General features: G+C 37.1%; 1 long non-coding RNA gene across 1 annotated transcript in view; it reads left to right on the top strand.

Moving 5' to 3' along the window:
- Positions 1–19,083, top strand: part of LOC123380102 — a 53,592-nt gene extending 34,509 nt beyond the window's left edge. Inside the window, exons 2-4 of the long non-coding RNA XR_006585420.1 lie at positions 786–893; positions 11,875–12,023; positions 18,543–19,083. This is a non-coding gene — a long non-coding RNA (uncharacterized LOC123380102). The remainder of the gene's footprint in view (positions 1–785; positions 894–11,874; positions 12,024–18,542) is intronic.
- Positions 19,084–22,099: the final 3,016 nt, after the last annotated feature.

Below are 22,099 nucleotides of genomic sequence, written 5' to 3'. Positions count from 1 at the left end.
GACTCCAAGCTGTGAGCTGTCAGCACAGAGCCTGATGCAGGGCTCAAACCCACGAACTGTGAGATCATGACCTGAGCTGAAGTCGGATGCTTAACCAACTGAGCCACCCAGGAGCCCCTTTTCCAGGAGTATCTTGATGCATATTAAAGTAACTCTGAGATTACGAGTAATTAAAATAGCATGCAGATGGAAATTTTATTTATCTTTAAAAATAAAGAGACATTAGGTAATAAAGTTACAAAGGCTCTCCTGTCTGTCATAATAACCAGAGAGCACAGGTAGATAATAGGATTCAATCACAACACACAGATTATTAGCCCTCGCTCTTTCAGCTCTCACTTCCTTATTAGGAAGCCAGGGTCTATATTGTGAAATGATGAGTGTGGAGTGCTTTTCTATCTTCATAAGAAGCAGTTTGACTTTATATTGACATTATCTCCCTTTCATTCATTCTCTCTGTCCATCTTTGGTTACTCATTGCCTCTATGTAAAATAATAAGAATTTACTACGTACTAAATATAGACATCTCTTCATTTACATGCTTGAGTCAATGCATTTCAAACAACAATCACTCTGAAGACAATATAATTTTAAAAACAGTAACAGATTTCATAAAAATCTGGCCAATCAGGCTATGTAATTTGGGGCCGTTAAATGCAATTGCAGCTCAAAATAGCAAACAAAATGTTTAGTCATTAGTGTTTTTAAGCATATCCATTCTCATCCAAGATGTTTTGGTTTCAGAGAGAATCTAATTATTATTTTTTTGTTATTCCCTATTTAGGTGAAAACGATGAACATGGTGGATGTGAATTCGTGTACAAAGTTTAGAAATGAAATACATATGGAATGAAATACGACAAACCCTCTTGGTGTTTAATTCCGCTAAATGGTAAGACTTTGCCTTTTCTTGAAATCATTGTTTAGAAATGACTCTTCCCTATGGCATGAGAATAAATATTGTCAGACTTTAAAAACAAAGACTGAGACTCAGTGGAGAATGTTCAGTTCAGTAGATGTATATGTTGTCAATGGCCAATCATATCTCTTCTTGCTGCTTGGATAGATGCCCAGGATTGCCATGAGGTTGACTATTCCTAACCTTTGCTGGTACCAAGTAGTGTGTGCGTGTGTGTGCGCGTGTGTAGGGAATGGTTTTAAAAGTTTGGGAATGTATACTTTGTGAATTCTATGTAATAAATCATCTTATTTTGCTCAGTGGAAATTTTACGTAGTAAGAAAAAACCAGAATTTATTAAAAAAAATTTTTTAATGTTTATTTATTTTTGAGACAGAGAGAGACAGCGTGTGAACAGGGGAGGGGCAGAGAGAGAGGGAGACACAGGATCTGAAACAGGCTCCAGGCTCTGAGCTGTCAGCACAGAGCCCGACGCGGGGCTCGAACTCACAGACCGTGAGATCATGACCTGAGCCAAAGTCGGACGCCCAACGGACCGAGCCACCCAGGCGCCCCGAAAAAATCAGAATTTAAATATTACCTAAATTGTTATTCATGTTGACTTGTTCCTGGAAGTTATCAGAATATTCTAGGACAGGGGCGCCTGGGTGGCGCAGTCGGTTAAGCGTCCGACTTCAGCCAGGTCACGATCTCGCAGTCTGTGAGTTCGAGCCCCACATCGGGCTCTGGGCTGATGGCTCAGAGCCTGGAGCCTGTTTCCGATTCTGTGTCTCCCTCTCTCTCTGCCCCTCCCCCGTTCATGCTCTGTCTCTCTCTGTCCCAAAAATAAATAAACGTTGAAAAAAAAAATTAAAAAAAAAAAAGAATATTCTAGGACATGTCTTGCCTCTGGTTTTGGTCAGATACATACATAGGTGTCCTCTTTTGAAAGTTTTGTATACACAGTCACCACTGGAACACTCAAATTATTATATATTGTTTTGGAGATAATGTAGCATGGTGGAAAGAGTACCGCACCGTACTAAGAAGACCCGAGTTTGAATCCAAGCTCAACCTTTAATACTTGTGTGAGTTTAGATTTGTCATTTATCTCCCTGAATCAAAGTTGCCTCATCTATAAAATGGGGATTGATGAGAGTTTTTATTTCAGTTTTATAGTAAGATTTAGTAGTAATATATACAAAGAACCAAGCATATAGTAAAGAATCGATTATTTCACTGTTATATTACCACTTGGAAAAACAAAGGCTAATTTTTTGTGTGGCTCTTGAATGGTTGTCACATTGGTTACAGGAATATTCCTAAATATAACCTCTTCTTGGGATATTAGGAATCATTTCTGATTTGTGCCCATTTACCATTTTGGACTTCATTTATTATCTCTATGTGTGTGAGCATCGGTATGTATTTGTATTTAATAACCATCAATCTTTTATTTTTTACTTAATTAGAGACAAACAAAGATACTGCTTCTTTAAATGGTATAAAAACCTGGTCACATATTGATAGAATAGTTAAGGAGCCCATCCCAGAGCTCAGTATTTAAACTTTCATAATGTTTGCAAATTCAAATACATTTTTATACCATTTCAAACACACCTTTTAAATCACTTATTCTCAAATATTTTCTTGTTTGGGGCCAAGATACTACTCTTACCTCCCTAGAATTACCTCAAAATATTATTTTTTTGGGGGAAAAATAGTTACAAATGGCAGCCCATTCTAGTCACATGCATGTGAATTAACTCCCAGGAAAGATTAATCTTTTTTATTTTATTAGAATTTCATGGGCCTATAGCCAAGCCTTTGAAATATGTGAAATTTGATAGCAAAGTAAACTTCCCCTCTCTCTTCCATACCACAGAACATGCACCCTCTACTCCTACCCAGTGCTTTATGCCACACTTCATTAAGAAAAATCTTACAGGAGTAAGGCAATCTTATAGGAACAACTTGATGAAATGGCTTCCATCAAAATACTTGTCCAACAACCTTCATGTAACCAACATTCTCAGTGTTCTCTCATATTACAATGGAATGTATGGGCTTCCATCCCCACAATTTCACTGAAATTGATTTTGCTAAGGCAACCCATGACTACCATATCTCTAAATGCAATGATTATTTCCTTTTGTCTTCATGTTACTTGACCTTTCATAATCTTTTACATACTCTCTTCTCTAGATTCTTCCTTTTTTAAGTTGTCCTCCTTTATTCAGTCTCTAAATATTGAAGTACCGTAATGCTCCATCCTGGTCAGTCCCCCCCTTTTTTTTTAAATCCATTTTCTTTTAAAAAAAATTTTTTTTTAACATTTATTTATTTTTGAGACAGAGAGAGAGAGAGAGAGAGCATGAACAGGGAGGGTCAGAGAAAGAGGGAGACACAGAATCCAAAACAGGCTCCAGGCTCTGAGCTGTCCGCACAGAGTCCGACACGGGGCTCGAACCCACAGACTGTGAGATCATGACCTGAGCTGAAGTCGGATGCTTAACCGACTGAGCCATCCAGGTGCCCCTAAATCCATTTTCTTAAGGAAGTCTCGTGTAGTTCTGTGACTTTAAAATATTATCCATACTCTGACCATTCCAAATATGTATCACCAGTACTGATGTCACTCTTGACCTTCAGACTTATGTATACAACAGTCCATTTGACATCTTCACTGGGATGTCAGATGGGCAGGCTAAACCAAGCAGGTCCACAGAAGAACATTTGATTCTGATTTCTCACCTACTCTTCCTAGATAGCTGTTGATGGAACCACATCCACCAGTAATTCATGCCCAAATCCCTAGTCCGTGTTCATTTCTCTCTTTCTTTCACTACACAAATAACAGTCTAGCAGCACACCTAGTACTGCTGTCTTCAAATATCTCATGATCTTCATCTTTACTTTGTATTTTCAATGATATAATCAATTACTGTCTCTTGTGTTTCTGCTTCTACTCTTTCTACCCCCAATTCATTATTTGTAGTGAAGTCAGAGTAATCTTTTTAAAACATGAAGCAAATCAAAGAACTGTACTACATAATGCCTACCACTGGCCTCCAATTTCACTTAAAAAAATGAAAACCTTCTACGGTGCCCTACTTTTCTAAGCTCATTTATCCTTTCCTGTTAAGCTCATTTATCCTTTCCTGTCTTAGGGATAGGCCAAGCACCTTATTTTTGTTGTTGTTCCTAAAAAAAAGACAAATTAATTCTAATGTCAGATCACTTAGCCTGGAAAATACCTCCCCTTCCTTCCTTCCTTCCTTCCTTCCTTCCTTCCTTCCTTCCTTCCTTCCTTCCTTCTCCCTCCCTCTCTCTTTCTCCCTGTCTCTCTCCCTCTTTCTCCTTTTCTCTCTCTCTCCCTCTGTCTCTCTCCTTTTCTTTCTCCTTCTCTCTTTTTCTCCCTCTCTTCCTTTCTTCCTTTCTTCCTTCCTTCCTTCCTGCCTTCCAGAAAGAGTGAGGACAAGTGCAGTAGAGGAACAGAGGGAGAGAGAGGGATAGAGAAAAAGAATCTTAAGCAGACTCCACATTCAGTGTGAAGCCTGAGATGGGGTTGGATCCCACAACCCTAGGATCATGACCTGAACTGAAATCAAGAGTCAGACACTCAACCAACTGAGCAACCCAGGCACCCCTGAGGATTCTCTTTCTAATCTTTGCATGACTGATTTGTATCATCACTGAAGATTCAACTCAAAGATCACTTCCTCTCCTTAGAGAGGATATCTATGAATATGCACTTAAAATACATTCCTCCTACATGTAAACATCACCATCTATCACATAGCCCTTGTTTGTTTATTTATTTATTTATTTATTTATTTATTTATTTATTTATTTATTTTTGAGTAAAATTTAGTAGCAGCTAACATTAATTTGTTAATTTATCTGTGAGAAACACACTGAGGGATATGATGATGGCATGGCCTAATTAAGGTGTAGGCCTCAACAAAAGTCACCAGTAACTATCTCATAAATCTCAGAATTTCCCAGGTAGCCCATAAAGCCCACGAAGAACAAAAATGGCCTCCCCTGACAACTCTTTACACCTGTTTAAGGACAAACAGACAACTTGGTAGCCTTCAGTCAATCGGTTGTCCAAGGGGGTGATAAGCAAACAAGACTAAACAAGATTATTTTATACACTGTCTGTGATTTTTCTTTCATAAATACTGTCTTCATTTGTTAAGAGAGACAGTCTTTAACAGGATTGATCTTCCTTAGATACAAGTATCAACTATAACTAAACGTCTCTGAGTTACTCTTTGACACTTTTTCAGGGAGGTCCTACCAAAATTTGCATCCCTAAGTCTTTTTCTCTGGAGCTGACCAAACCACATAGCTTGAGTGGGACTCCTCTAATGATGTATAGTAACTACACTCTTTGGAGCTTATGCATAGAATATAGGTCTTGAACAAGCTTGATTAATATTTTTTTGAGACTGCCATTTTATATCTTCTGTTAGAAGCAGTAACCTCGGGAAATTAACGTGTGTCCCTTGACTATCAGGTTACTGTCATTAGTGGAATCTGATCTCTTTTGAGACCACTTTCTGTTGTCTGTATTTGCTGACACCCGTGAAGATAAAAGGAAAAAAGTGAGGTTTGATTGGAAGACTCTCAGACAGCAGTGCAACTCCAGGAAAGCTTTATCATGCTGGGGGCCAGAGTCATCAATTAGAAGAGTCATGCATCCGGTAGTAATGGACCAGCACCAATAACCCTGCTGTGCTCAGACAAGCTGGAAGCAGCCTGTGGGAAGCGTGACCTCTATAAATGCTGCAATAGATCCAAAGGAGCACCTAGATGGTTGTGAAAAACTCTCAGTCATCTGGGCTCCCCGCTATGGAAGTTTTTATTGTTTGCTTTCTATATAAGCAATAAAAATTAAGAGCTACATTCCTTTCTTTTCCTAATGAAAGTAAATTTTTGACCATGTAACAGCTGTTCAAAATTCAAGTATTTCCCATCCTGACCTGGCTGATATTTCCCTAGTCCACCCTGATATGGTGTAATTGTTAATATATCTAGGAGTGGACTTGCTAGATCATAAAAGGTATATGTTTAGCTCTCAGATAATATTAAATAGTTTTCTGAAGTAGTTTAACCAATTTCTACACTTACCAGCAATGTAAGGAACTTTTAACACACATCTTTAACAACGCTTGGTGTATTCTGTCTTTGAGATATAAGGTATTCTAGAGGATATGCAGTGATACGTCATTGGCCTTTTGAGAATTGTCCATTTCCCTAGTATTTTGGGTATTTTTAATTCAGTTGTCTTTCTTATTGATTTGTATGAGTTCTCTTTCTATATTCCAGATATGAGTTTTTTGTTGGATATATGTATTGAGATATCTTTCAGTCTTTTTTTTTTTCAATTGAGACTTTTTTTTTTAAATTTTTTTTTTCAACGTTTATTTATTTTTGGGACAGAGAGAGACAGAGCATGAACGGGGGAGGGGCAGAGAGAGAGGGAGACACAGAATCGGAAACAGGCTCCAGGCTCTGAGCCATCAGCCCAGAGCCCGACGCGGGGCTCGAACTCACGGAGCGTGAGATCGTGACCTGGCTGAAGTCGGACGCTTAACCGACTGCGCCACCCAGGCGCCCCTCAATTGAGACTTTTTAGAGCAGTTTTAGATTCACTAAATTGAGGGAAAGGTACAAAGATCTCCTCTATACCCCCCTGTTCCCACACAGGCACAGCTTCTCCCATTATAAACGTTCCCCATGACAGTGGTACATTTGCTACAGTTGATGTGCCTACATTGACACATCATAAGTATCTAAAGTCTATAGTTTATGTTACTGGTCACTCTTCATGCTATAAATTCTGTGGTCTGAACAAATGTAAACTGACATGTTTCCATCATTAAAGCATCATACAGAGGATTTTCACTGCCCTAAAACATCCTCTTTGCACCACCTATTTATCCCTTCTTTCCCCCAATTGCTGGCAACCATTGATCTTTTTACTGTTTTCATAGTTTTCCTTTTCCAGATATATCATATAGTTGAAATCATACAATACATAACCTTTTCGGATTGGTTCCTTTCTTTCTTATCTATTTACTTCTGTTAAACAATTTTTTTACTGTTTATTTATTTTTGAAGGAGAGAGAGACAGAGCATGAGCAGGGGATGGGCAGAGAGAGAGGGAGACACAGAATCTGAAGCAGGCTCCAGGCTCTGAACTATCAGCACAGAGTCCAACGCGGGGCTCAAACTCATGAGTTGTGAGATCATGACCTGAGCCTAGGTCAGATACTCAACCAACTGAGCCACCTAGGTGCCCCTGGGTTGGTCCTTTCACTTAGTAATATATATTTAGTGTTCTTCTGTGTCTTATCATGAATTGATCGCTTATTTCTTTTTAGCCCTTAATAATAGTCCGTCGTCTGGATGTGCCACAGTTTATTTATCCATTGCCTATCGAAGGACATCTTGGTTGCTTCCAAGGTTTGGCAATTATGAATAAAGCTGCTATAAACACCCATGTACAGTTTTTTTGTTAGGACCTTTTGGGTAAATATCAAGAAGTATGATTGCTGGATTGTATGCTAAGACTATATTTAGTTTTTAAGAGACCACCGAACTATCTTCCAAAATGGCTATGCTATTGTGCATTCCCATCGGCAATGAATAAAATTTCCTTTGCTCCCCAACCTCCCCAACCTCAGGCATTTGGTGCTGTCAGTGTTCTGGATTTTGGCCGTTCTAATGGGTGTATAGTGGTATATTGTTGTTCAGATATTCTACATAGATTATGATGTCATCTGTAAACAAAAATTTCTTACTTCTCAATCCATACACTTTTTATTTCCTTTTGTTGTCTCATTGCATTAGGTAGAACTTCCAGTATAATATTGAAAAGGAGTGGGAAAGGGGACACCCTTGCCTTGTACCTGTTCATAGTAGAAAAGCTTTGATTTCTCATCATTAGGTATGTTAGGATATTAGCTGTAGGATTTTGTAGAAATTCTTAATCAAATTGGGGAGGTTCGCCTCTATTCCTAGAATTTTTTTATAATTAATGGGTGTTGGATTTTGTTAAATGCTTTTCCTGCATCTATTGTTATGATCATGTGATTTTTCTTTTTTAACCTGCTGATATAGTAGATTACAATAATTGATTTTTTTAAATTTTTTTTTTCAACGTTTATTTATTTTTGGGACAGAGAGAGACAGAGCATGAACAGGGGAGGGGCAGAGAGAGAGGGAGACACAGAATCGGAAACAGGCTCCAGGCTCTGAGCCATCAGCCCAGAGCCTGACGCGGGGCTTGAACTCCCGGGCCGCGAGATCGTGACCTGGCTGAAGTCGGGCGCTTAACCGACTACGCCACCCAGGCACCCCATTTGATTTTTAAATATTGAAACATCTTTGAATACCGGAGCTAAATCTTTCTAGTCTTTTTGTAGTTATCTTAAGTTACAGCATGTGTCCTTGTCTCCTGGACATATAAAACAAATTAATACTTTTACTATTTCCTGATCCTGCTAAAGTCTAACAGTCTTTTAACACATTTCCTCCTCTTCCTATCTTTTGTGTTATTGTGTCATACGTGTTTATCATATAGTTTTACAGACCAGATCTCTATCTTCTAGTGCTATCTCGTGTCAAAATTTGGCAAATATATTTAAGTGGAGACTGATTCCCTACACTTCTTTCCCTGGCATGTCTTTATGTTCTAGTACACAAGGCTGTAGACTTTCGGTGTCACTTCCCAGCCTCTCGCCCTTGATCAGAAGCCAATAAATGGCTCACGGGGAAAATCTTTCTTGTACCCAGTTTCCAATTTATCACACCAGTGCCTTGAAAATATAAGCATTTTGCTATTTTTCCCCTCTAGAGTATTTTACTACATCGTAAAACATTCCCACTAGAAATTTAATTCTGAGATTCATTAAAAGGCTGCAGAACCAGACAACCTCTAGGTGTAGACGGCTACCCAATAACCCATGGATGAACAGATGGCACCGGTTCCAAACAGCTACTCAGCTTCTCCCCAAAACCGTCAGATCAAGACCCCTGTTCAGAGAACCCTGCAACTTTTCTTGTCCATATATTTTTCTCCCACCTCTTGATATAATTATTCTTTTGTAATAGTTTAAATGACTAACCTGGCTGCTTTTGGCCTACTTGGGTGAATAGGAAATAGTCTAAAGTTTCTCAAGATATGTGTAATTGTCCTCACAGTTCTTGCCTTCCTCTCCTGTTTGATGGCTAGATGCTTTGGTGTTCTTACTCAGCCGTTATCACTGACAAACATCCAGCTGATATTACTTCAAAATGAAATCAAAGTCTCATATCACAATTAACCCTATTCTTCTTGGAGTTGAGGTTGAATAAGATAGTTTCAAAATAGTTCTAATGTGGGAAGTGGCACAAATCTGGGCTGAATAAAGGGGAAGCATGTAATGAAGGCAACAGCAACCATCATACTGAGGAGAGGCCATGACTTTGATCTCACAAGCAAAATTGCAATGTTTATTGGGAAGCCTATAAATAACTGTAAGTGCCTTCTCTGATAACTTAGCTTCATTAATGGCAAAATGGTCTTCCCAATAGCTTTCAGTCAATCAGCATACCCAAGAGAGAAAAAGACCATAGAGTATAATGTATACAGTATCTGTAGATTTAGCTTTTATAAACACTATTTTTTTTGTTTGTTTGGAGAGACAATCTTTATATGTGTAATCTCCTTCAGACATGACTGAATATTGGTCATGTTCTAACTAATGTCTTGAAATTATTCTTTGAAATGTGTTTAATTTTTACCCTTTCTTTATAGAGTATAAACTGAGAGAACAGGAAACAAGACATTTTGTTTACTGTTCTACCCCCAGTGCATAGAATAATTCCTAATACATGATACATGCTCAATAATTATTTGTCAAGTAAATGAATGCAGATATGAATTAACAAGCAATATGATCTCAGAAAAATCATTTAAAATTTTCTGATATGAACAATCGGACAGAGAATTAGACTTGGTATTTTGTGTATTTTATGGCTGATCATCATGAAATTTCAGTGTTTTAAAGATTTTCAAATCCAAACTTTTCAACACTCATATGAGTGTTGTTCTGTACCTTCAGAATTTAACTTTCAAAAAATTTATTTAATGACAGTTTACAGGGACACCTGGCTGGCTTAGTTGGTAAAGCACAGAACCCTTTGTTTTTTTTTTTAAGTATTTTTTTAATGTTTATTTAATTTTGAGAGAGAGAAGAGAGAGAGAGAGAGAGAGAGAGCGAGCGAGAGCGCATGAGCGAGGGCGGGGAAGAGAGAAAGGGAGACAGAATCCAGCAGAATCCGAAGTAGGCCCCAAGCTCTGAGCTGTTAGCACAGAGCCCTACTTGGGGCTTGAACTCATGAACCATGAGATCATCACCTGAGCCAAAGTCAGACACTTAACTCACTGGGCCACTCAGGTGTCCCTAGAGTGTACAACTCTTGATCTTGGGGTTGTGAGTTTCAGCCCCGCTTTGGGTGGAGAGATTACTTAAAAATAAAATCTTAAAAAATTTTAAAAAGACAATTTACATATAATACTCTGTGTTAGCAATATTTAATTACAAGCACATTCCTAATGACTACCTGTTGTCATTCCTGACATACAGGAGGTGCTAATGCAGATAAGTTAACATTTTTGTTGGTAAAAAATAACTACCCACCTCCTCAATCCAACATGAACCTGTGGTTACTCAAGGGCCAAAACGTACCCTTTTTCTCCAGAATATTCATGAAGTCAAGCACACAAATTTTAAATATAACAAATACAAGGGTTTGCTTTGATAAATATAATTATTATAATATGTCTTATAATAAGGAAATAGGTAGCACCATGAATATATTGGCTGTTCTAACACAAAATTACTAAAATCCATATTTATGCAACTATGTAATAGAATTGATAGAATTGCTTGAACATAACTAGTTCAGGAAAAAAAATCTATTAGTTGGGAACTTTTTAAATATAAATGCTTGCAGTTAAAGAGTTGAAACCACTGTATAGTGGGGTAAAGCATAAATGTCAGACCTGAAAGATTTCTAGTATTCCACTATGGATATTCACAACAATCAATAATATAAACACAGCTTCAGTGAAGAGAACAAAATAAACCCTCCAAGTTGGGCTAAGTAGAGATTATACTCATACTTCTAATTTAATGCTGATGATAATTAGAATACAAAGTCAAGGAAATAGGCTGGAGTATCTTCTGGTTTTTTTAAGTGTATTGTGAAAAAAATACTTCTGAAACCATATAAATTCACATTAACAATTTAATTAACTCCGCAATGCATTCCACAGTCTTGTGCAGCTAAGAGATTTAGAATTCACGCACCAGTGATCTATTAGTATAAGTCTAGGTTTATGTACCTGTGTGAAAAATATCAATAGCCAACTCATTTTTTCCCACATATTTGTAGCTGATAACTAAGAAAATATACATATAAAACCAGAATCAAATATATCCTGTATTACATGTTTTGAATAATTTTTGTTTAATGAAGAAAATCTTGGTTGGCATATTTATTAAAACAACCTCAGGTTTTAAAATTAATGTTCTCATAGTCAACATTTATCACAGATTCCATGTGAATGATAGTCTAACCTTTTTGCGACTTTCATAGTTTTCTTAATAACAGACCAGAATATCTTTCTCCTTATAAAAATCTTTATCTGGCCTATAGTGGGTCACAAAATATCTCCTCCTTTTCCTCTTTGGGTCATTCTTCATCACAAAAGTTTGAATTTACAGAATGAAAATTATTAATTAAATACGTAAGGGTGAAATTTTGGGAGAGAGTGGCTCTATCAAAGAACTACCCAGGAAATAGGAAGTGATATAGTTTGGCCTATAAAAAGCATTCACTCTTTTTTATCCCCACGAAATTTGTAAAACCTATGACAACAGTCTGACTAACAGAATCCTGCTTCTTTGTGCAGATGCTAGCTAAAGCCAGGGGTTTAGATGTGGTCGATGCCGCTGAAATATTCCATGGGCCGTTCTGACATCTCAAGGATTTCCACACTAATCATCCATGAACGAGCCATTTGATAATTTTTATTGCCTGTGAATCTGATGTCTTTTTCAGGTAAGGCACTTTTGGGGCATAGAGTGTGGTTAAGTGCCACTCTTATACATGAGGACACAACACGCATGAGCAAACACTAACTTTAGTAGATGATACAATTGTGAGTGGAATCTGCAGAGTTCAGGCAGTGTTCAGAGTTCTCTAAAAGTGGTCTGCACATAAGAAATTGACAAACAAATTGATCCCTTGCTTAGAATTAGGTTGCTGGCTTGAATAACTGGATGAATGATGGTGCCAATTACTGAAATAAGAAAATAAGATGACAAGACTTGAAGAATAATATCAGGAGTAAGTTTTTGGACATGTAGTGTTTGTAGTGCATTGCGACTTCCATGAAATATCAAGGAGGGAAGTGAATGCGTGTGTCTGGAACACAGGGGTGAGGTGTATTTTGAAGATAACACTTTGGCTGCAGTATAGATCATATGTGAGGTCGTGGACATGGTTAAAATTGCTCAGAGAACAGTGATAGAGAAAAAAAGCAAAGAGTGAATTGAAGAATTGTATCATTTAAAGAATCATTAAAGGAGACAGAAAAAGCCACTATAGAAGCATAGAGAAAACTAGGAGTATATGGAGACACAGAAAGTAAGAACAGAGAGTGTTTCAAGCAGAAAAGAGAGGTTAATTATGCACAATGCTGCTGAGAGTTCAAAAAGATAAATAATGAACTATGTTCATTGGATATAAAATGGTACTCTTAATTAAGATTGTTTCAAGAGATTCATAGGAGTAGAAGCGGAGCTTGAGGGGATTGAGAAGTGAATGCTGAGGAAACTGAGGCAATAAATAAGGGGAAACTCTTAAGGTTTTATGCTACAGAGTGTTTTGTGTTGGGCCTGGAAGAGTATGAAGAGTTTAAGGAGTAATTTTTTAACTTGGGATCTCAAGCAGTAAATGCAAATGAGTAGCGTCCATACGAGAGGAAGAATTTTTAGTATACTCAAGAGATGCGTCATCAGGAGTGTACGTTTCCCTAAAAAAGAAAAAAAAAAAGGATGGAATAAAGAAGAAGTGGAGGAATTGCCTTTAGACAAGAAAACTTTGTTCTTTAGTAACTAGAGAAGAAAATTTAGATGCATATAGAACAGTAGTTCTCCACTTTTCCTGTGATATTTCCCCTCCCCCAAAATTGTAAAATCCCGGTAAAAAAAATGAACAAGTCCTAAACTAGCAACGTTAGTCTGAGGGCATAGAAGAGTGAATGGACTAGTGAGAAAGTAGAAGATAGAATTTGATGATCAAGTAGGTGAGTTTTGGGAATATTAAGTGAACAGGAAAAGTTCATTTTGGCAAACACTATATCCTAGCCTATAAGTCTTCAAATAGATGCTAATGTTTAAACTCGTTGGTATGGGGCGCCTGGGTGGCGCAGTCGGTTAAGCGTCCGACTTCAGCCAGGTCACGATCTCGCGGTCCGTGATCCGTGAGTTCGAGCCCCGCGTCGGGCTCTGGGCTGATGGCTCAGAGCCTGGAGCCTGCTTCCAATTCTGTGTCTCCCTCTCTCTCTGCGCCTCCCCCGTTCATGCTCTGTCTCTCTCTGTCCCAAAAATAAATAAACATTGAAAAAAAAATTAATAAACTCGTTGGTATGGAATACAGGCTCATTTGTAAAATGCCTCTTCTCCATTTTCCCTGTTATTTTCTTTTATGCCTAGGATCTATGCTCCAGTTATACAAACGTTTTTGCTATCCCTTCGATCTACTATGCTTTACCATGTTTTTTTTGTCTTCTTTTAAATCACGTATAATTCTTCACCCATATTCAACCAGAGTTAGGAACCCACACTTTCTAGTAGCCAATCACCTTATTTTTTAATTGTTTATTATAATTTCTTATAAGATTTATGTATAATTTCTTTTTCTTCCATTCCTGCTTGTGGATATGTTCCACATATCTATCCCCATTACTTACCAGAAGATAGCCACTCAGTAAAATTGTTTCTTAAGCAAATAAATAAACACAGGAAGGCCGGATAGATAGCTACTGTAAAAAGCACAGTTTCATAGCACTTAAGGAAGGGAAAAGTCCTTCTTGTCTAAGTCAAAATCCTCAATGGACAAGTGAAAAACTGAAGACAAAGTAGATGAAATGAATTCTTCAGGTTGTACAGTAAATTTGTGGCAAAGCTAGAAAACTAACTTGGTTCTGCTTTCCGGGTGAGTTCTCAAACTAGTGTATCATAGTACTGTTTATATCCCTTCCCTCACTGTAGTTGACAAACTATTGAAATGTTTTCCTTTGTACTATCAGGTTTTCAGATATTCCCAGAATAGTATATCTCTGAGGACACTTTGGACCTCTGAGACCGGTTCAAGTTCAGCAAGAAACTTTTGACATATTGATAGACATAAAAAAATTTTCTTGGATGTAAACATATATATATTTATATCCCGAGTTCCCAGGAAAAGCAATTCTATTCACGATATTACCACTCCTTATTGAGTGTTTACTATGTGCTAAGCACTAGAATTATCCCTTTAAAAGGATCTCACTTTAGTACTCTGCAATAGGCTACCCATGGAAAGTACTCTGTGAATAACATCATAGGCAAGTAGCAGGAAATACTTATTGCTGTGGATAAAACATCTTTAGAAAAGAGTAACCAATTAATCCAAATTTTCAGGAGAAAAAAAATCAAATAATTATTATTTAGAAAAAATAGACTTGGTTTACCTGTGTGAGCCCTGGAGTGAGACGACCTGGGTCTGAAACCCACATCTACCCAGTTCTATCATTTTCACCTGTGGCAAGTTACTGAGCCTTTTCATGTCTTTATTTATAAAATAATACAATTTCCTTTATGAAGATTTTCGAGGATTTAAAAAGACAGCACCTGTAGAACATTTTTAGAAGAGAACCTACCACAGAAGTTTTCCATAAATGATAGTTTTTAGCTATCTGACTTAAGTTCGCCAAAGTCAGCACAGCTTCTGATCTTAGGGCACTGTTAGTATAATATACATACAGTACTGCACAGACTGATCACTGACAGAACAAGACGTGTTTTTAGCTCTCAAACCCCAGTGCCCAGTAGGCTTTCATGAATCTCAATCGTTCTCCATCTATCTCTCTATAAAGATGACATATAATGACTATATATCTATGACTTATTATTAAAGGTCTAACATCCATGTTGGTTTAATGTTTCTGTAGGCGTTTCTTTTTCCTTTTAAAAAATATTTATTTATTTTGAGAGAGAGAGAGAGAGACAGTGCCAACATGGGGAGAGGCAGAAAGAGAGCGAGAATCCCAAGCAGGTTTCGCACTGTCAGTGCAAAGACCGACAGGGGACCCTATCTCATGACCATGAGATCGTGACCTGAGCTGAAATCAAAAGTCAGACGCTTAACTGACAGAGTCACCCAGGCGCCCCTCGTTTCCCATTATAAAGGTAGACCTATGGCTTGGTAAGTAGGAACTTACATAAGAAAGGTCATAATGCTAGACTCCACTTTCTTAGAAAGTTAACATTTGGGGCGCCTGGGTGGCGCAGTCGGTTAAGCGTCTGACTTCAGCCAGGTCACGATCTCGCGGTCTGTGAGTTCGAGCCCGGCGTCAGGCTCTGGGCTGATGGCTCGGAGCCTGGAGCCTGTTTCCGATTCTGTGTCTCCCTCTCTCTCTGCCCCTCCCCCGTTCATGCTCTGTCTCTCTCTGTCCCAAAAATAAATAAAAACGTTAAAAAATAAATAAATAAATAAATAAAAAGAAAGTTAACATTTATTGCACTCAGCAAACCAATATTCTGAAACTTTAAAAAACATTTTCCAGAAAAGCTCTTCTTACTTTATACCAAGAAATTGTCACTTCTGAACATATAAATTCATATATCTCTAAGGCTTTCTCGTGTTCCCGTCTTCTTCATTCATCCCAGCCCCAATACTCTCAGAATAGCCCGTTTCTACCTGGTCCCACAATGTTAGGCACTTTTTCCTTATCTTTTAACAGAGCCTATCACATTGGTTTTTTTAAGTTTATTTATTTATTTTGAGAGAGAGAGAGAGAGAGCACGAGCAGGGAAAGGGCAGAGAAAGAGGGAGAGAGAATCCTAAGCAGGCTCCTTACTCTCAGCACAGAGCCCTACTCAGAGCTTGAACTCACAAACCATGAGATCATGTTGTGAGATCACGACCCGAGCTAAAGTCAAGAGTCAGTCGCTTAACTGGCCACCCACATGCACCGACCGCGGTGTTTCATAACAATTTTTACAGACTTTTTTCCTCTGCTGCACTGAACCCCTTGGAGATTGATATCATGACATATCCACTTTCTTATTTCAGCTCCTCACACCAAACCTGGCACATGGTAGAAACTCAACCGAGGTTTGTCAAGTTAACATGTAAATGAAAACCTTGGCCAACTAAGCATTTCTAGACAAACGTCCCTACTCTGTTTTCAACCAGGAACCGTGGAGGTGGTGTTTATCCTTCATTCCTCCATTCTTTCTTTGCTCCTTAAATTACCTTCCTACTTTTGGAAGAACACTGTACCTTTCAAAGCAATGTATCTCATTCTTCGTTAAAGGAATTGGCTCAGGTTCTGTGAAAATTTCATTGCCCTATATAAATGTTTTAGGGACTTAGAAACAAAAAGATCCAGGCCTATGAAAAGTGTAATGAGTCCCAGTATGGCCATTTGTGATGGGGATTTAACTGCTTTGTTTGTGAGCTTCAGCTGAGGAAACAGATTACCTTCATCATGTGCTAATACCCCAGAGTCGATCTAAACTCAGCTCCACTATGGAAAGGCATCCTGGGGATGCTAGCAAACACTCTAAAGCTTAATCCTGTAAACCTGTCAGCTAGGGAACAAAAAAAAAATCATTACTGGTGCCAAACTTCCACTCAACACTCTTCTTCCTTACATGGGACCTAAAACTAGTCAATAAATCATCACGGATGCATTTCAACATTGAAATCCCATTTCCATAATAAACGAAATACTTGCATAGAAAGTATTGCCTGCTAAATGGCTGAGAATCTAGGGAATAGCTGAGATATATAATTAAAGAAAATATCTTTAAGAGACATAACTCATTAAATTGTTCTCGTGTCACACATGTCAAAACAGTATTTAGTTAATGTTACTTTATCACCAAAACTTTTGGTGTATCTTTGTGTTTCCCATAAATTTTCACTTGTTCTTGGAATCTGTCACTGTTAAGCTTTAAAAATTGTGAGAGCTCCATTTAAATGTTTGGTAAATATATTTCTCCCCTCTCTCCTACCACCAACACATAATGCTAATATATAATAAAGACAGTAGTCAGTGTATATTAAGAATTAAAGAAAATGCATATGATTTTCACATGTAAAACTAAAAGCCAAATATCAACTATGTGAGAAAACATTAAAATTTTTTCTTTCATATTTATTCAACAAATGTTTCCTGCAAGGTTTTCCTTGAAGCAAAGCAATTTAATTTTCTTTTTCATATTATTCTCAGTGGTTATAAACCTAATTAGCTTTATATGCTTCACATTTATTTGCATTCATAATAAATTTAATCTTAGCATAACTTTTTGAAATCAAAATATACTAAAAAAGTGTGAGTTTGATTAGGGGAACAAGAACAATAAAAGGTAATCATAGTGATGAGATGTTAATTGGTATCTGGGTGGTTCTATTCATAGTAACAATGGGAAATAATATCTCGGTGTCCTTTACTGTTCAACAACACTTTGCCATATCATTTATTATAATGTCAATTAAATTGCACATGTATTTTTAAATAGCATAGTGCTACAAGAATAGAATAAAAAGCCTGTCTTTTTTTCCAAACAAGGAGGCAGTGTTTATTTTGCCAAAACTTTCTTGTCTTAAACTTTGAAGAGATGAGAAAGATTAGAAGATTTTTATTTCTCAAAAATCCTGGTTAGGGTCCATTTTCATTTAGAGATTGATTTTCTGAAAAAGATACACATAAACCCAAGCGCACATAAACGTTCTTGTCATAGAAATTATCTAAATAATCCCCGCATGGAGCAGTATTTTAGATATAGGTGTTGAGAGGGAATCAGGGTTTGTCACTTTGGGTGTCCATAGAGCTAGTGGGTACTTTTAGCTATTTCCACTTTATCCAAAAGTAAAACAAGGTTGGCTATTAGCTAGCAATATGTATTTCCATATAGCAAATTTAGGCAATTTCAGGGTGGATGGATAATTAAAACATTTCCAGTAAGAATTATTCAGTTTAACTGCCTATGTAATTTCATTTCCCCAGGTGATGCTCAAATATTAAATATTTTTTATGATCTTATACACTTTGCCTTAAATCTATTAAGAATGTGTGGAGAAATCCATTAGAAATAAATAAACTTATCTACGGAACTATTTAGTACAAGATGCTGTTTATTTTGTCTAAATGATAATTGCAATCATAATTTGAGTCTCTGCGTTCATGTATTTATTTATAACAATAACATGATGTTGCTACCTTTACATTTCATAGCAGTATTAGGGCATTGGTAATAATATCATAATAGCAGCTCCCATTTATTGAATGTTTTTATATTTCAGGCACTAGGATAAGCACTGAAGTGCATTATCACATTTTACCCTCCTCCAAACTCCAAAGAATCAGTCATTACCCCCAATTCACAGATGACAAATCGGAAGCTTCAAGCTCAATAACCGGAATATCTGGCAATTTGAATAAAGGTAAATTGTGTTGTCAAAACTTATACTCGTTATAAAAATAATTTAAAAAATTTTAAATTGAGGTTACCTTCAATTTTTATAAATACATATAAAAGTCAGAAAATATAGGCATGAATAAAGTAAAAAAACTCCTAGAGGTAACCACTGTTAAAAATTTAGTGCTTTTCTTTATGCATATAAATACATATGAACATATTTCTACTAAAATGGATCATGTGATACTGACTTATGCTTTTGTCTTATTTCCACTTCAGAATTATTTTGATTCCCTTTTATCGAAAGTTCATATAAATCACATTGTTCTTTCTCTTGGCAACCTAAGAAAATATTACATTGATGCGTCATGATTTAACTAGTACCTAGTTCATTGACATTTAGGTCTTTCATGTTTTCCCTTCTACAAATAATAGTGTGTTTCTGTGTGCATGTGTGTGTGCGTACCTATTTGAGTGTATCTGCCAAAATTTTTATTAATGGGAAAGCTGGATCAAAGAGTGAAACATGCATTTAAAATTTTGACAAACACTTCCAAATTGCCCTCCAAAATGATTAAACAAATTAACTTGCTCTCCAAAAGTTTTAAAAATTTCGAGTCATGCACATGCTTCCAATATTATCTCTCTTTAATTGTGTCATCAGTGAAGAATAATTTTCTAATGTAATTATTGTTTATTTTAGTTTCTCTATTTCTGTTCTGTATTGTTTCAGCTAGGTTATTTATATTTGTAATTTTAATTGATTTTGATTTGCAAACGTTATTTCTGTTTAGATATTAGTCCTTTGCTTTTCAAATGTGTTGCAAACATTTAACAAATTTTCTTCTCCCTTTCTATGTAGAAATTTTGTGTAGTCAATCCTGTATATATTTTCTTTTATAGCATCTGCAGTCTGTGATAAAACTTAGAATGTCCTTATCTAGTCTAAGATTGTAAGTAAGATTTACCCATTTTTCTTCTGATACTTTTATGGTTTCGTTTTTTGGCCTTAAAAACATGTATTCATCTGGATTTTAGAAAGCAGCAAGCAGTGACATAGTTCCCCAGTTTTATTCAAAATAAAAAAAGGCTAGTCAGTTGCCCGAACACTATAGATTCAATAGTTTCTCTAGTCACATTTATTTATTTATTTTATTATTATTTTTAAAAATTTGAGATAGAGTGTGTGTGAACAAGTGGGGGAAGTGCAGAGGGAAAGAAAGCGACAGAGACAGAGAGAGAGACAGTGGGAGAGAGAGAGAGAGAGAGGCATGGAGCCTGATCCCGTGACCCTGGAATCATGACCTGAGCCCAAGTCAAGAGTCAGACATGCAACCGACTGAGCCACCCAGGTGCCCCTAGTCGCATTGATTTAAAATGTCACTTTTACCATTTTCAAAGTCCCTGTATGAACTCTGGATTATTTTTAATTTTTATTGAGCTATAATTGGCATATCACATTATATTAGTTTCAGGTGTACAACATAATGACTTAGTATTTCTTTATGTTGTAAAATGATCACCGCAATGTCTAGTTACTATCCGTCACCATAATTAGAAATGTTTTTCTTGTGATGTGAACTTTTAAGATTTACTCTATTCGTAACTCAAAAATGCAGAAGAATATCACTAACTATAATCATCATGCTGTATGTTACACATTTATGACTTATTTTATTATTGGCAGTTTGTACTTTTTGACCCCCTTCACCTATTTCACTCACTCTCTAGCCCCTCCCTGCCTCTGGCAATCATTCTATTCTTTTTTTGAGAGAGAGAGAGAGAGAGAGAGAGAGAGAGAGAGAGATAGTGTGAGCAGAGTAGGGGCAGAGAGAGAGAAATTGAGAGAGAGAGGGACAGAAGATCCGAATTGGGCTCCGTGCTGACTGCAGAGAGTGTGATATAGGGCTTGAACTCATGAACCATCAGATCATGATCTGAGTTCAAGTTGGCCATTTAACCAACTGAGCCACCCAGGCGTCCCATCATTCTATTCTTTATTTTAGGCTTCATTGATCTTCCTGCCTATATATTTTCTCTGCAAAGACAACTTAAAAATATCTACATAATTAAACAATTTGATATGGGTGCTGAGTACCCTGGGCTGGGCATGAACAATTAGAAAAGATACCAGCCATCTCTAACTGCTAAAGATACATGGATACATCCTTCTTGAATCATTTGCTTCTTAATAATACACTATGTTTGAGATAATTTGCTTCAAACACAATGCAGAGTAAACTTACATCATTTGTTAAAAATATAAATTAAATATAATGATATATGCATTGCAGTAACAAATAATTGAGGGTTGTGGTTCTCAGTGGGGATTGGAAAGAAGCCCCTCTTGCCCGTGCCCTGTCCGTTCTTGTCCCCAACCCCTCCCCCAGGGAACAAAGTCTAAGGCAACCTTGAATGCATGCTTAGTTTTAAAAAGCCTATTGAAAGTAATAGGATATGTTTCTTTACATTGAGATCATTTACAAATTGGCAACATAATAAAAGCCAATGAAGGGAGTATGTTCCTTATTCAGAGTTTATAGAACGGATATGCGTCTGTCAAGCCAACCATCCAGCTGGACTCTCTGTATTCAAATTAAAGATAACAATATGCCTCGATACCTTTGAAAATGATCTTTATGTGGATTTTGATACTGACTTGTGAAATATCCAGATAACAGTGATTGAGGGTGTGAGTTTTCCATTTTTATATGAGGAAGAGCTGAATTTAAAAATTTGAAAATTTCTCATTTAAATTAATATTTCTTCCTCACCAAGGAGCAGAACAGCTCCTTAGCTAAAAGCTTACAAGAAAAAAGTCTGCCCTCTGTTCCGTCTGCTCATGGGCCTTTTGTCAGGTCTTCAACTCTCAAAGTCCATCTCGTCCTCTACCTTCAAAGAAGTGCTGTATTTTCAAACAGGACAGGAAAAAAATTAAGCTGTGTTTCTAAGGATGCAGCTTTAGTAAGAGGAGTAGAAAAACACTTGTCTTTAGGCAAATATTCCTTATTTCTTTCTGCAATGTGCTCTACCATAGATTTGTCTGTCCTTGCCTCTTATAGCCAACTGTGTGGTAACATTACCGCGGGAGTCTCTGGGAAAAGGGCCAAGGGTCCAGCAGCTTGCATTAGGCCCAAGGCCTGTAGCCAACCCAAAGGAAAGGAGCCCTTGTCACACACCTAGTGCCTAATTTTCCAGAACTCCACATAGGGATGTGAGGCTAAAGTCCACGTGTAGTGAAATGTAGCATTTATCTGGCTTTTGTCCATCTCTCTCCAGAACCAGTGGAGGGCAGCAGGGGCCAACTGAGGGCTCGGAGATGTAGTAAACTCAAGTATGTATCTAAAACATTGCCTCTTCTTTGATAATAGTATTCAGGTTTTTTTTTTTTTTTTTTTTTTTTCTGGTGCATTGCTCCTTCCCAAGATCAACTTTTGTGTT

Source organism: Felis catus, chromosome C2 (assembly GCF_018350175.1).
Source record: "Felis catus isolate Fca126 chromosome C2, F.catus_Fca126_mat1.0, whole genome shotgun sequence".
NCBI classification, from domain to species: Eukaryota; Metazoa; Chordata; class Mammalia; order Carnivora; family Felidae; genus Felis; species Felis catus.
The sequence above is the reverse complement of the archived record's forward strand: the minus strand, read 5'-3'. Positions and strand labels throughout refer to the sequence as shown.